This window comes from Camelus ferus, chromosome 1 (genome assembly GCF_009834535.1).
Source record: "Camelus ferus isolate YT-003-E chromosome 1, BCGSAC_Cfer_1.0, whole genome shotgun sequence".
Lineage (NCBI taxonomy): Eukaryota > Metazoa > Chordata > Mammalia > Artiodactyla > Camelidae > Camelus > Camelus ferus.
Genome location: NC_045696.1, coordinates 73965393 through 73980655, shown reverse-complemented (window position 1 = coordinate 73980655; position 15263 = coordinate 73965393). Strand labels below are relative to the sequence as shown.

The following is a 15263-nucleotide window of genomic DNA, read 5'->3' as shown; positions in this document are numbered from 1 at the left end:
AAAGTTAAATAACTCTTTATTAAACAACTCTTGAAGCACAGGGGAACTGAAACTTCAGAATTATTTACAAAAATAATGGCAATGCAGACACTACATATTAGTATCAGTGAGATAAAGTTAAAGCAAAGATTAGAGAAAAAAATGATAGCCTTAAGTGGTTACACAGAAAAAAATGAAAGAAGGACAATAAATTAATATCCACTTGAAGTAATGGAAAGACATTCCTTGTTCTTAAATAAGATTTATTTAATATCACAGAGATGTCAATTCTTCACAGGCACATAAAGTTTAACTTGGAAGCACTTAAAAATAAACACAGAGAAAAGGGAATATTAAAAACAATGGCAAAAATAATGAGTTATAAACAGAAAAAAAAGAATAAGTAAATTTAAAATGTCTGGGGGAAATTAACAAAATATGGAATCTACTAATTAATCAAGCAAAAGAAGAAACACAAATATACAAAATAAGAAATGACAACAAGTAAATAACCATAAAAACAGGAAATTTTAAAAAATCATTAACAGACTGCATGGTACAACTCTGGGCTAATAAATTATAAAAACTTGATGAAATGTATGCATTCAGAATATTGACTCTAGTGTATGTAAGATTTTGAACAAACTGATTCCCTATCTCTAGAAATAGAGATAGTTTTTGAAAATACTAGCCTACAAAAAGTATAAGGCCAAAATGGTGTTACAAGGGAATTCTAGCAAACCTCCAAAGACCAGATTATTCCAATGCTTCTATGTTACAAAACATAGAGGTGAAAAATCTGCTTATCCTCTTCCTAACTCCCTCTTTAACTATGATCCATGCCCACAACCATTGCCTGAGCTCAGATCTTCATAATCTTTTGCCTGGAAGCTCCATTCCTTTATCTTCTAATTTTTCCTGCAAATTGATGCTGGAGTGTTACTGCTTTGCAAATGAAAATACAATCACATTTTACTTACTTTCGCAATTTAAATGTTCTGGTAACAGAAGTTGTAGGTATGAAAACTACAATTGGGAAAATTCGGCTATTGTCTTAAACATGTTCTGTATAATAAATTTGATTATCAGTTCAGTTTTTGGATATGCAGGGCTTAAGGAGCCTTTGATACATCCAGGCAATTTCTTTGGAAGACATTATGAAATTGAAAAGACAAGACAGCTGAGGATGGAATTCTAGAAAATATATCAAAGGAAACTAAAGAAAGAGAATTTAGTAGGGAAAAGTTGAGTGCATAAGACAGATCTTCCCAAGTGATTTTGTGGGGCAGGAGGGTAGTAACCATCTTCATTTTGAAAACCTTGTCTCAGGATATTTAGCCAAGGTCATATAACTAGCATATGTTGTACCCAGGACTAAAGCTCAGAGTATAGCCAAGGCCAGAGTTCTGCACACACTGCCTCTTTCTTCATCTAATAGTCCTCAGCAAGTCTGTCCTTTGAAATGTCAAGGTTTCTTATACTTCCTAGTGTTGATAGCTCATTTGTCCTAAATTTAATTCTCCTTAAAAGTAGGAACCATATTTTATTGTACCCTGTAATCAACAAGGGTCCCTAGCACAGTGAAGCACTAATTCATGCTACAGAACTCTTGTGTAATATTAACTATTACTATAACACATATTTTCTTAAATCTATTAGATTTCTCTTTAAGACTAGCACATATTTTTAAAGCTGTTTTGCTACTGAAAGTGTCGAACAATAATCTGTATTGATGCTGCAAAGAACAGAGCTTTATTTGGGGTCTTAAGAATTGCGATTTGGGAGACACAGATTTGGTAAAACCAAAATACTATTCCAGGGAAGAGAAAGAGACAGGGACTTAAAAAGACAAAATCCACAAAGGTGTTAAATTGTGAGAGAATTGTGATTTACTCTGATGCACGTCAGGATATTTGTCCTTAAGAAATCATGAGTTGTTTTAGGGTAAAAATTACATAAGTAGATAGGTTGTCACAAGTTATTTTAGGGGATGTGTCCAATAAGCATCTTGAATAGGACAGTAAGTGTTTAAATGATCAGATTCCATCTGGGCTGAGAGATGAATGAGTCACTTCCTCAGTGGCCTCCCAGCTCCATTTTAGAAAGCTCTCTTAGCAATACTGACTCCATTTTGATTTTCCTTTCATAAGAGACTACACTGCAAAAAGTCTGAAGCCTTGTCTTAATACTCTATTGAGCATTCACCATCAATAAATCATTCAAATGGCAAGTCTGATTATGTCTTCTTAAACTACTGCATTTTCCATTTATTTTGAGTCCAAATGAATGAAGTATGTTATCACTCAGGTTCTGGCAGAAAGAGGTATGGCTCTGGATTATCCTCAAACTGGATAATTGAGGAGCATTTAATAGACTACAGAAGTATGGGAAGGGTTACAGGAAATTAATTTAAAATAATGCTTTACCCCAGGGCTAGCAGTTGTGGAGAAACACTACTCCTCTAGTCTGATGGTGCAAAGGAGAGATGACTACTCAAACCTGGGAAAAGAAGGGCACTTGACAGATCTACAGCCTCTGCAAGAGAGACTAGCCAACATTTTATTATCTACCAGTGAGAGTCCCTTGGGAATAAATGGGGAAAAAATGCCCCGATTTCAGCCTTCAGGGAGATTTCCATTGGCTGAACACAACCAGAAGCTAGAGGGACAAAGAACTCTTTGATGCAGTCCAGATAGGTCAGTCAGTCCCCTGGGGCACAGAGAGGATGGAGAAGAGTAGAGAGTGAATCTGGGAGGGCAAATGGAAAATATCCAATATAGTACTCTTGCAGGTAACATAAAATCTAACTGAAGCTTGTCTAAGCAAACAAGGGAATTTATTGACTCAAGTATCCCAAAACTATAGCAGTAGCTCTATCTTCAGGCCCAGCTTCACTGTAGCATTTCAAAGGATGTCATCGGGATTCAGTATCTCTCTAACAGCTCTTCCACGTAGACTTTATTCAAAGAGGCAAGACGTCTGATAGCAGTTTCAGACTGAAGTCCAGGAAAAAAACAGTAAAATAATAATAAAATAAAACAAAATAAGAAATAATAAAGTAAAAAACACAAGGTCCTTTCAACAGGTCCTTTCAAGGTCCTTTTAATCAGAGTTCCTGGGCTTAACTCTCAGTGGCCTAAATCAAGTCACCTGCTTATTCCTAAACCAATCAACTTAATCAGAGGAATGAAACATGACTGACCTGTACTGAATCACATGCCTATTCTCAGACTCAGTAGTTTAGGCCAGACAAAGCCCAACAACAGAAGGTGGGGAAAAGGTGAGCACTGTTACCAAAACTAGAGAAAATGGATGTTAGGCTGCCAAAAGACAATAATGACCCCTGAGGCCTATTTGGTAATCTAATTCACTTCTCAGCTCTACTTATCGTGATGTTCAGGGATATCCAGTTTAGGATATCCAGGAAGCCACCGTTTAGGTTGACCATGTAGCATAAGAAAAATATGGTGACAACTTCTACCTTTCTTCTAATTTCCACATTTTATGCCAGTGAAGCCATGACACATTTATTCATGCATATATGTTTATATAAACATATGTGTATATACTGCTATCTATATAAGTATGTATATAAAATTTCCCATCTTGCAATAATTTGATTTGCTGTTCTATTAAATATTTATATTAGCTTTCAAAATCTATAAGCAGTGTGCACCACATGAACATTCTCTTCAGGTTACCAATTCTTGGGGAAAAAAGGAGCCACTTCTTTCTTAGTTGATAGTATAAATTCTTTCAAACTATTGGAATAGGAGGATGAATTAATGAGTCAACTTGATGTTATTAATGATAAAATTATCCTTTGGGGTACTTTTCTCTGAAAAAGCAGTATCTTTATTTTCAAACATAAGTGGTTTTGAAATCCAAAATATCACGCCGTCACAGAAGTTTAAAGCTGGAAAGGCCTGGGCTGTTTTAGGAACTGAGTACTAACAAAGTTCAAGGGACCTAAAAACTAGACAACATTTTAAAATCAAATCTTGAAGAAATGAAAGTCTGTGTCCCAGAGAAATTATAGCATGGCGAGGTAATGAGTGGAGCTTCTATATTTTAGTCAGGGACACCACATGAACTCGCAATCCACAGTAAATTTAACCATGTGAGTGGCAAGGGACTATTAAAGCTGAGCCTAGATGTATATTCTCCTTAAATCATCCTGTTTAAGGAAGAAAAGCTTTAACCAGGTAGACATAGGATTCATTTCTCTCAGATCATATTTACAGGGCAAATGGAGGGTTTTGTTTTTTTTTTTACTGCAGCTGCGTCTTTGCTGATAAGACAAAGTGAAGAATGCAAGTACTTAATCATCACATCTCTAAAATGATACAGGAAACCTTCTATTTTTAGCTGTCTACTGTGCTTTTTTACCTTTCCTCTCAATAATGTACCTACATATTAGTTTTTAAATTGCTTACTTACACAAAGCACATTAGCTTCTCATGGATTTATACGCTGGTTTCATGTTTATTCCTCTACAGAAATAAGCACATCTCTGAAATTACCCAGTAATGAAGCTAAAGCTAGATGATTAGAAAAGCAATTGGAGAGCAAGAAATCATTTTCTTTTAGTCTTCTTAACAAGAAAGAAAGTGAGGTGTACCAAAATGAAAATTCGTTACTATTTAAGATTGCTTTCCCGTTGTCCTCTTCCTCCTCCCTGGTTTTTGCTGAGCTGGGAGACTTAAATATGTCACTATGGCATCCTAGTAGAAGGGCTGTCCACTTTGCATTTTAATTGGTCCCATTTTTGGAAACCAGTATCCTTGGGGATCATGTTTCACCACTATGTTGATAATCCACTGAAATGTGGCAACATCCTCTTCTGATCTTCCCCCATCTCCCTAGGATTTTTCTTACCCAGGCTGAGAGGCTGGCAAACCTCCTGCAAGTCTGCTGAGTCTTTCTTTCTCACCTATATTCTGGGCCCTTTTTTTCTTGTGGACACAAGAGGAACGTTCACTGTTTTTCCATACACCTCTTGGACCACAGAGGTTCTAGGGTTATCAGTAGGCACCTGCTGTACCATACCACCTCTCCAGCATTCTTTGTTCCATTGCTCTCCAGTTGTTATGGTATGTGATCCTCAGCAAGCCTACCAAAGTCCCAGAGAGAAAGCGTCATTCACAGAGAGTAAACCCATCAGAGGAAGAGGGGAAGAAGAATTCAACACCATTCTCTCCTCTCCCTATACTTGCTCTAGAATTCATTCCAAGGGAATTTATTTCATTTACACAGAAAAAGACAAAGCTCTCTTCCTTGCCTTTATCTCCATTGCCATTCTAAACCTATATATTTATAATAGCTGCTTGAAAAGTCTTCATCTGTTAATTCCATCATCTCTGTCATTTCTAGGTCTGTTTATATTGATGGATTTCTCACTTGGCTATGGGTCACATTTTCATGCTTCTTCATGTCTAGTAATTTTTGATGAATGTTGGATACGGTAAATTTTATTGTTGGATGATTTTTCTGTTTCGGTAAAGGGAGTTGAGTTTTGTTCTGGTAGTCATTTAATTTACAGGCATACTCGTTTTATTGCATTTCACTTTGTTGCACTTCACAGATATTGTGGTTTGTTACAACTCTGCATTGTCAGATGAATGAGCATTTTTTCAGAAACAGAGTATTTTTTAATTAAGGTATGTACATTGTTTTTAAGATTTTTTTTAGACTGCACACTTAATAGACTATAGTATAGTATAAACATAACTTTTACATGCACTGGGAAACCCAAATATTAGTGTGACTCACTTTATCGCAATATTCACTTTATTACAGTGGTAGAGAACTGAAACCACAATATCTCAGAGGTGTGCCTTACCTGGAGATTAACATGATCATTTTGGAGTTTATTTTTCAACTTTGTTAAGGTGAGTCTAGAATAGATTTCATTCTAGGGCTAATTTTAGCCCTTCTTAAGCCTTCCTTCTTCTTAGTATCAAAACTAATGGTATAACCTTTTGGGATCTCTATTGAATTCCCGGAATGTGAACAGGTCTTTCCAATCCATTTGGTCAGGATTCAAACATCTCTCAACCCTGTGAAACTCTGATGGTTTCTCAGCTTACAGTTCCTTCCCTGGTAGTTATTTGTCTGACCTTGCAGAGTCTCATCCCATATATGTTAATCTTAGTATTCAGTCAAATACTCAAATGGACACCCATGAAAATTTCTGAAGTTCTTTCTCTGCTTAGCTCCCTTATCTTTGATCCTCTGCCCCATAAATTACAGTTTCTTAAGTCTCTCTAACCCTGGTATCTGTCTTCCCAGCTTAGCAAAGCTGCAGCGCTCTGTGTGGGTTCCATCTCTGTGCACCACTGTCCAGGAAGTGCATCCAGCCAGAAAACTGGGAAGTTGTAGGACTTATCTAGCTTGCTTCCCTTCTCTCAGACACAGCAGTTTTTCATTGCCTATTATACAATGTCTGAAAACAGTTGTTTCATATATTTTGTCCTGTTTTTCTTTCAATTATTTATTGTCTGGCAACAGTCAGTCACAGTTGCCAGTTTTCCCCATTTATACTCTTACTGACAACCCCTAAAATAATAGGTATCCTTCTATGTAGGTGCCCAATGAGAAGTGGATCACCATTTAATCATTTATATCAGGGGAAAAATCAATTAATAATTCATAAATGATACTATTATAACATCCCACATTTCCATATATATGTAAACTAGACTGTATAGTCAAATTTTATTACTTCTGTAATGACCATAATTCAGGTATGTCACAAAGAGAGATCAGCTAGAAGATTTATTCACAAAACAGGACAAAGAAAAGTTACTGGAAGAGAGGAAGAAGATGGGAACTAAAAATGACTTCCAGGAGAACAAAGGAAAAGCAATTTCTTGGAGAACAAAGGAGGGATTAAGTTCTCCTCTTTTCTAATAAAATTGAAAAGTTTCAGAATTTAATAATACAGGAGCCTGCAGTCAATGGCAGGATGGGGGCTGGTGTTGGCTCACTGAATGGCCTTGGTAAAACAAAACATATTCCGTCAGAAGAGGACAAATAGAGGCTCGAGTGAGGAAGAGCTAAGAGGATTTTCATGGCTGCCTCCAAGACTAAAGATGTGAGGTGCTAGAGCCAGCCTTAGAGCAGAAGTGTGTCACATGCCCCAGGGGAAGATGACATAGGTCTTGCATGGATCTTAGGAGAAATTGAAATGAACACTTAGGATAGAATTTCAGGAGAACTGGGAAGGTATACAACCTCTATGGACAAGCATGCCAAAAAGTCCCATACAGCTCTGAGAAGAGGTAAGGCATCAATGTTTGAAAAAGACAAATAGGTAAATGGGTTTGTAAATACTGAGATTGCCCATAAAATTTCAGAAGTGATATACTATTAATTCACTTAATATCTCTTACACAAAATGTTTATTTTTGTTTAATCATTTTTAAGAGGATCTATCATAAGAACACTTGCTCATAGTTCAACTCTCTCTCTCCATGAACATTGGGAAAGGAAATTATGCCAACTCAGAAAATTTCATAAAACAAATTTCCTAGTAAATGGTATGAAAATGTCAACAATTCAGTTCTAATTCATCTAATTCCAGGGATCCAAAAGATACTGCCTTGTCACTTAGTTCAGGAAATGAGTTATTCTTAATTTTGTCAGAAATAAGAAAAGACTTGGAAATACTTTAATTATACAGAGATAATCAATGTAGTGGTATTTGTTATTATGAAATTATACTACACTATTGTGAATTTTATCCTTCTATAAATCTTAAAATTTTAACAGATCCTTCTATTCTGTAGGACTGATAAAAATTATAGAAATAATCTACTTTTCTTTCATATCCAAGCCCACAGGTGTGGAACTAAGGAAGGTTCATCAGGATGAAAACAAAGTATCAGTGATAACCATTCCTGCTATCTTTTTCAATTATGGTGTTTCTATGACTTGTTCATTAGTGAATTCCTAGCATCTAGAGCACAAGTAGATATTCAGTAAACATTAGGTGAATGAATGAATACAATTCTTATATGCATGCTAGTCACCATGATGCTAACAATGAATGCAATAAATTAATACAATATAAAGAATTCTGGATCATCAGCTAATACACGTCTAAGTGTCAAGAAAAATAACAACAAAAATAAAAGCAAAAAACCTTTCCTGACATGATGGTGTTTGGTTTTATTTGTTGTTGTTGGGGAAGCAGTTGAAAAGTGGCCACAGAAATGGGCATGAAACAGTTAACAGCAAAGCCCTAGGTTCTTACAATTAGGAGTGATGTTTTACAGCTTAAAGAGGGAAGTCACCTGAAGTCAATGACTCATGCAGAATGGAAGATAATTTTTTACTTAGTGCTCAACACAGAAGTTATTTTGCAGAAATCACAAGGGTAGGTAAGAAATCTCCTTAAGTTCTAGATCTTGGAAATAATGAAATAAACATATTACAAGCTTAAAAATTTTGTTGATAAAGACCCTTAACTGAAATTAAAGCAATTTAAAGTAAAAGGACAGTGAAATGTCTACAATTTGCATTACAACTCTGATAGAAATAAGATGTGATCATTGAAATCAGAAAGATACTGGCATGAACAAGTACTGAACGCAGTAGGTTGAACAATGCAGAATTTCTAAACATTCTCTGTCCCTTCAACTGTTCTTCATATAACATGGCCTCTAGTTGCTTTCCTATCATGGGATTGTACTATCAAATAAGCTTCATTGCCTTAAAATGTGGCACTGAAGTACAATACAATTGTGATAGTTAATTTTATGTGTCAGCTTGGCTGGGCCATGGCTCCTGGACCTGTGGGCAAAAATTATTCTGGATGTTTTCTGTGAGGGTGTTTTGGGATGAACTTAACATTTAAATTGGTGTTTTTCGGGTAAAGCCGAATGCTGTCCATAATGTGGGTGGGTCTCATCCAATTAGCTGAAGGCCAGAATAAGCTTAATAGACTGACCTTCTTCAAGCAAGAGGGAATTCTGCCAGCAGATGGCCTTCAGATTAGAACTGCAACCTCAGCTCTTCCTGCCAGCCCACCCTGCAGATTTTGGACTTGCCAGCCTCCATAATCACATGAGCCAATTCCTTAAAATAAATCTCTTTCTATATATATACACACATCCTACTGGTTCTGTTTCTCTGGAAAACCTTGACTAATACAACAAGTATGCAGACATTTGTCCTATATGCACAAAATACTGCAGAGAGATTATTCCTAGTCATACCTTAGAGAGATGATCCTTAGTCACAGATACAATGAAATCAACAAATATTAATACAAGATAAAAAACAAAAACCAAATGTAAACCCGGGAAAAGAAAAATATAAAGGCAGGAAGAGAGAAAATTACATTTGCTTTTTTAGCTATCACATCATTCAACTCATAATTGAGCTAAAGGGAAAAAAAACTCCTTTAAAGTTTTCTTATAAATCAACCCATCTACTTCTGGGGTATCCAGTTACTATGTTCCCTGCACCTGTCCAGAAAGCTCTTTTATTCCAAGTTGAACCAACAATATGAACTACTTCTTTGGAATACCACCTTGGTCTGTTGCTATAATTTCCAAATGACATGTTTGTTTGCCATAACTACCTCCCAAGCCAAGAGATGGTCCCATGGCCCAGAATCAGTTTATTTCCAGTTCCCCTTCCTGCAACCTAGTTAAGCCTTGTTCAGCCATAAATGCGATATATATGGCATACTCTATCCCATCCCTTACCCTAAGTGAGTGTGGTATCTGCATGTAAGTATTTGTATATCATCACTCATTCACTCAAACATATTTATTAATACATGTTATGTGCCAGACACTGAGCTAGTTATTGAGTACAGAGTCATGAACAAGACAGACATGGCCCTGCCTTCATGGGTCTTATACTTTAGTTGAGAAAACAGATAATCAATAAAAAAATAAATTATGATAACTGCTATGATGGCAATAAATGGAGTGTTGTGAGAGATAAGAGGTCACCTTTAAGCTGAGACCTGAAGGTAAAAATAAAATAAAGAAAAGGAAGGGCACAGCATGTACAAAAGCTCTGAAGTGGGGAAAACTTAGAGCATTTAGAAAATATCAGAAAATCTATGTGGTTGAAACTGGATGACAATGGAAAGGGTTGAAAATGAGGGAGGATACACAGGTAGAAACTAGATCATAAAGAACTTCACAGTAAATTTATCGGAGCAAAGAATGCAGCCCTCCTGAACTTGGAAATCCAATTACTTTCTCAGAAAGTGAAACCAGGAAGAATTAAAGCGTAATGCACAAGAGTCACCATCTGTGGCAGCGGCTACAAACAGAAGACAAAGTGTGTGTGTGGCTAGAGAGTTTGAGAAATATACAATTCCAGAGTGACTACAGTATAGACATAAAGAATAATGATTAGAATATGATTATAACTTAAGGTGAAAAATAATCAATGATATTGAACCCTGCCTGAAGAAGTAATCTGTTAACAAGTCTGCGATATTCCTTAAAGGTACCTCTGCAGCCGTGACAGGATAGGGAGGGTGGGGGAAGTGTTAATAGGTTGCTCAATATCTTCTTGTCAATGTGCCAACAAAGACAGTTCTGCTGTTATCTGTTTGCATATTGGGCTTCCATTTCAAAAAAGGTAAAAAAAAAATTTGAAAACTTGCTTCAAAAACAGCAACTCTAATTACATATATGTATAAAATGATATACATGGAGAATATAACATATATATATATTATATATGTGGAGACTATAAAATATATACATAAGGAGAGGAGGAGGGGAGAGAGAGAAGGAAGAGTGCTAGGTGAGCAGAGTATCTGATAGCCTTAGCAGAAATACTCATATAGAGGAAATGAATGCATAAGATTATGTAGTTTGATGGAATTACTCACTAACATCACCTGACAGACTGCTTTTGCTACAATTCCAGGCTCACAAACAAACTTCTTCTGACTAAAGCTGGCTTCTCATGGGGGAATATACTGATACTCCATATGAGGTTCTGGTGCACACGACATTTATATTTCACCATTAAACATCAACAATGTGGTTTCTACATCAGTGTCTCATTAGTTTGGTTAGTGTGTATCACTCTGCCAAGCCTGACTTGCATTTCTACACTTGAAAAACAGGATCCCCCAATGCAATGACTACCTCATGGAACTACCACACCTAGACTTCCTCAGACTGACCAACAATGTCTCTCTGTGACTTCTGTGGGTGGTCTCTTTTCTATCCACAACCAGTTGGAACTAGAGAATCTCATCCATTTAAAGAGACTATCCACAGTAGGAACCCCACTTATCAGCAATGCAATGTGATAGGAAAAGAAATTCCTACCTATTTCACAGGAAAAGAAACAGTGGCTTAAAGAGAGACATGCAGTTTTAGCACTTGGACTATTTTAATCATAGAACAGAGAATGTTAAGGGTTAGATCTCAAAGTTCATTGTATCAAAATCCTTAGTTTTAAAGGTGACAAGAGAGGCTTAGGAGATTAGATGGTCTGCTCCCAAAACACAACCAGGACTCCTGGGCTAAACTGTTTCCACTATGATAACCCCCTACCTCATGGTAATAGTTGCTCACACTCTTAATCTTGCAGCCATTGAAACTTCATATTCTCATTCTATGCAATGGTGGGTAAATTTTGAAATGAAATTATGTTTCCTAAGAAATAAAAGACAGCCTTCTATAAAACATTCTCCTTCTCATTATGAGCAATAGGTAGTTAACTCCAGCCTATATGGCAGCCAAAATGATCCTTTTATAATGAAAGGTCATAATGTGCCTTTCTGCTTTAAAACCCTGAAGTGACTCCTGTTTCATTAAGAGTAAAAGCCAGTTCTACCAATAGCCCACAAACCCTGCACCTCTGTGCTCACCCTTTTCCTGCCACACTGTCTTCCTTGCTGTTCCCAACACACCAAGTACCTACCTGCCTTAGGGCCCTTGTACTAGCTGGTCCCACTACCTGGAACTCTTTTCTCCCAAATAGGCTGAATGACTAATCCCTTCAAGTCTTTACTCAAATGTCATCTTCTTAATGTGACCTGCCCTGACCATTGTATTTAAAAGGATTACACCCACCCCTCTGTACTTCCAGTGCCCTTAACCCTGATTTAACTTTATACTACATTTACTTATTATGTTTATTGCTTATTATCTGTCTCCCTCCACCAGAATGTGACCTCCATAAAGGCAGAATTTTGGTGTATTTTTTCACTATTATATCCCTAACATCTAAAGCAGTGTCTAATCCTCAAAAAATATTTACTAGATGAATTCATTCATTCATTCAATTAATTGCATTCAGAAATTTGACCACTTTATATCTACCAATAATAAGATGTCATACCTAACGTGAGTAAGATCAAAGTTAAATCTTTACTCAGATATGCTGGCTCTTCCAATGGATTCTACTAAGGGGGGCAATATACTAAAGCAATAATACATTTCTAGTCTCTGAAATTCTTCTTCGGTGCTGCTATCAATAAAATAAAAAGGAGTTATTGTTTAATAATTAAAAGATGATCAATTACTCTTTTTCAAAGAAACATCCAAGCTGCATTAAAAATGGATATCAAACCAACCCAGAATGTATTTGACAAGGAATACTATATATTCAGCATCAATTAAACTGTCAATTTTTCTTGGTTATAATCCAGACATGTTCCCTTGCATAGTATTTTGAGAAACTGCCACAAAATGAGAATCTCAGAAGTGTGTGTGTATTTATGTGTGTATGTTTGCATCTAAAAAGATTTAAAAGGCAGTCATGACAAAGTGTCTGAAGGTAAGCATACTGACCTATTCCCTGCGAGTATCGCACACATCTTTAAACTGTTTTTTTTTTCCAACAATTGTGATGGATTTGCTCTTAAACATCTTCATTCTATTTCCAGGTCCTTTTTGCAGACAAAGACAAACATGGACAAATGGCTGGCTGAGAATAGCACTGCAGGTGGCCACCGTGTATCGTCTAGCATTGCACATCTCTGGGAGTGCCACATAGATCGTGTATGGATTCTAAATGCACCAACACCCCCACCACCACCTTGCCCTGGAGTTGTGCAGTATTCACCTGTGGGTCTGCTCAATCTAACCAGCCCAGATTGGAACTGAAATCAATGATCTTTTCCTCTTGGAAAAAGTAATTCAAAATTACTGAGCTAATCAATCTTAGACAATGAGATACGAACTGACTTACATTAAAATAATATCCTCATAACATTTACCAGTAACTGAAAAATGGAGGTGTTAGAGACTCAACTATCTTAAAATGACTCTATGTGATAGGTAAAAATTTCCCATCCCTGACTCTTTGTTTAATTGCAGCTGGTTTTCTGGTGAAGGGTAGAAAATTTGATATCCACAACGATCTTATAGCACCCTCAAGTGGTTAAATATTAGGTTGGCAACGTTTTTCTTAAAGAGGTGTGGAGGTCTGTGATAGAAATTAAAAAAGGTGGTGAAAACAAAATTACTGGATGAATAAAGATATATCAACCCTTATCACAAGGTCTTGTAGTTTGAATTACTTCTCTAATAAGGAGAATGGATTTTTGGCTGTCAAGCCATACTTTTCATTTAATATTCTTCATTCTTCCTTGAGTCAACTTAGGGGGACTTTGAATGGAACTCTGAAAAGAACAAAGCTAACAACCTTATATGGTAGCAAAGATATAATCTAAATCTCTTGCACCATGTGCTTATGAGTGAAACCAAGTAGCTCTACTATAAGAAAAAAGATTCAAGGTTATCTTTGGATATTAATAGATATTTCTTAAATAACATAAGTTCCATGCATATATATTTATAAACCACATCCTTAAGGAGCATGGTTTCAGTTGACCCTCTAAACTGTACAGCATGGTAAAAAGTATACTGGATAGACATAAAGATAGTATGGATTCTAAAGTTAGTTTTTGAACAAATTATTAAGCTCTGCATATCTGTTTATTCATTTTTTAAATGTTAGAGTAGAAACTAGAGCAGAGACTAGTTGGTCGAGATTCTTTTGGTTCCAAACTATAAATTCACTCAAGGTGGCTTAAGCCACAAAAAGGAATTTTTTGTAAGAAAAAGAGATGCTGAAAAATTAAAGGGAGATGTATTAATATAATCCCAGGATCTTGTTCAGTTCTACCCACACTTTCCTGATCCACACATCCCATCCTTAACCCCAGATGAGGATAGGCTTTGCTGAAATTGTTTCCATTAGAGTCAAGAGCTAGAAAGAACCTGTCTACAGGTATTTGTTATACAGTCATAGATTATTTGTGTAAATCCTTTCCAAATGGTAATATACAAGTTTCTGAGATCCAGATACTTTACCTTTTGCACACAGTGTCACTTGCAGATACACATGTTATTTTGGAAAAACTGGGGGATCCAAGAAAAGCTACTTTGTGATATGCTGCTGCTTCTCCTTCATGTGGCTGCCTTGGTTGAGTTAAGTTTTTGTGTTCCTTGCTAAATAAATCAGGCATTTAATCTTCGTGTGTGTGTGTGTGTGTGTGTGTGTGTGTACACCCACACAAAGGCAACAAGGGATCTCTTCCCACCAATCTATAACCTACCTGAAATGACACATATAATTAAAATGTCCATAACTAAAACATCCCTACCTACCTCAGTTTCAGTGTTGCAGTCTCCAGGAAGCATCTTGTTTTTTCACATCTCTACTTCTTTAATTATATTGCTCCCTCATCCTGAAACGCACATACTTTACGCCATCCTCTCCTCTCTTACCTTCATCAATTCCCACTACCTCATCCCCTGGGGGAAAAAAAAGGGAGCTAAGCAGACACGTAGCAGGTGTCCACAACAATAGTACTTACCACTGTGCCATATCTGTTTCTTCTTATATCTACTCTTCATTGAACTGTGTGCCACGGAAAAAACAGGTGTTTTTTTTTCACCTTTATATCTCCAGGGCCTAGAAAGCATTTGTTAAAAGATGTACATACTTATTTATTTAGAAACAGAATTTGATGTCACAATAAAAATAGGCCCAGGATGCAGATCCTAAAGATCTGATTGTCTTGAATGCCCTGCCCTTTTCCTCTCCTATATATTCACTTTATCATTCATACTGCTTAATGTGGAAAAATTATTTTGAAAACATTTAAAAAATATTTTTAAAGCTCAAGCCAGCAACCAAAAAATTAAAGTAAGAAGTGAAAAAAAAAAGTTTTCTCTTTCTATGTCCACCTTGAGAAACCCCAAGTGTGGGATTGGTTTCTCCAAAATAAGAAGCAAAACTAGTTCCCTCACTTTCTCTCCTCACTCCCTCCAGTCCTACCT

At 36.4% G+C, this 15263-nt stretch overlaps 1 long non-coding RNA gene across 3 annotated transcripts in view; it reads right to left on the bottom strand.

The window, feature by feature from the left end:
* Positions 1-15263, bottom strand: part of LOC116664911 — a 127056-nt gene that overhangs the window by 109958 nt on the left and 1835 nt on the right. For 2 of the 3 annotated variants that reach the window (XR_004321452.1, XR_004321453.1), the window contains exon 2: positions 14798-14895. This is a non-coding gene — a long non-coding RNA (uncharacterized LOC116664911). Of the gene's footprint in view, positions 1-402; positions 2976-14797; positions 14896-15263 lie in introns of those variants that run through there. The other variant, XR_004321454.1, reaches the window with a different exon arrangement.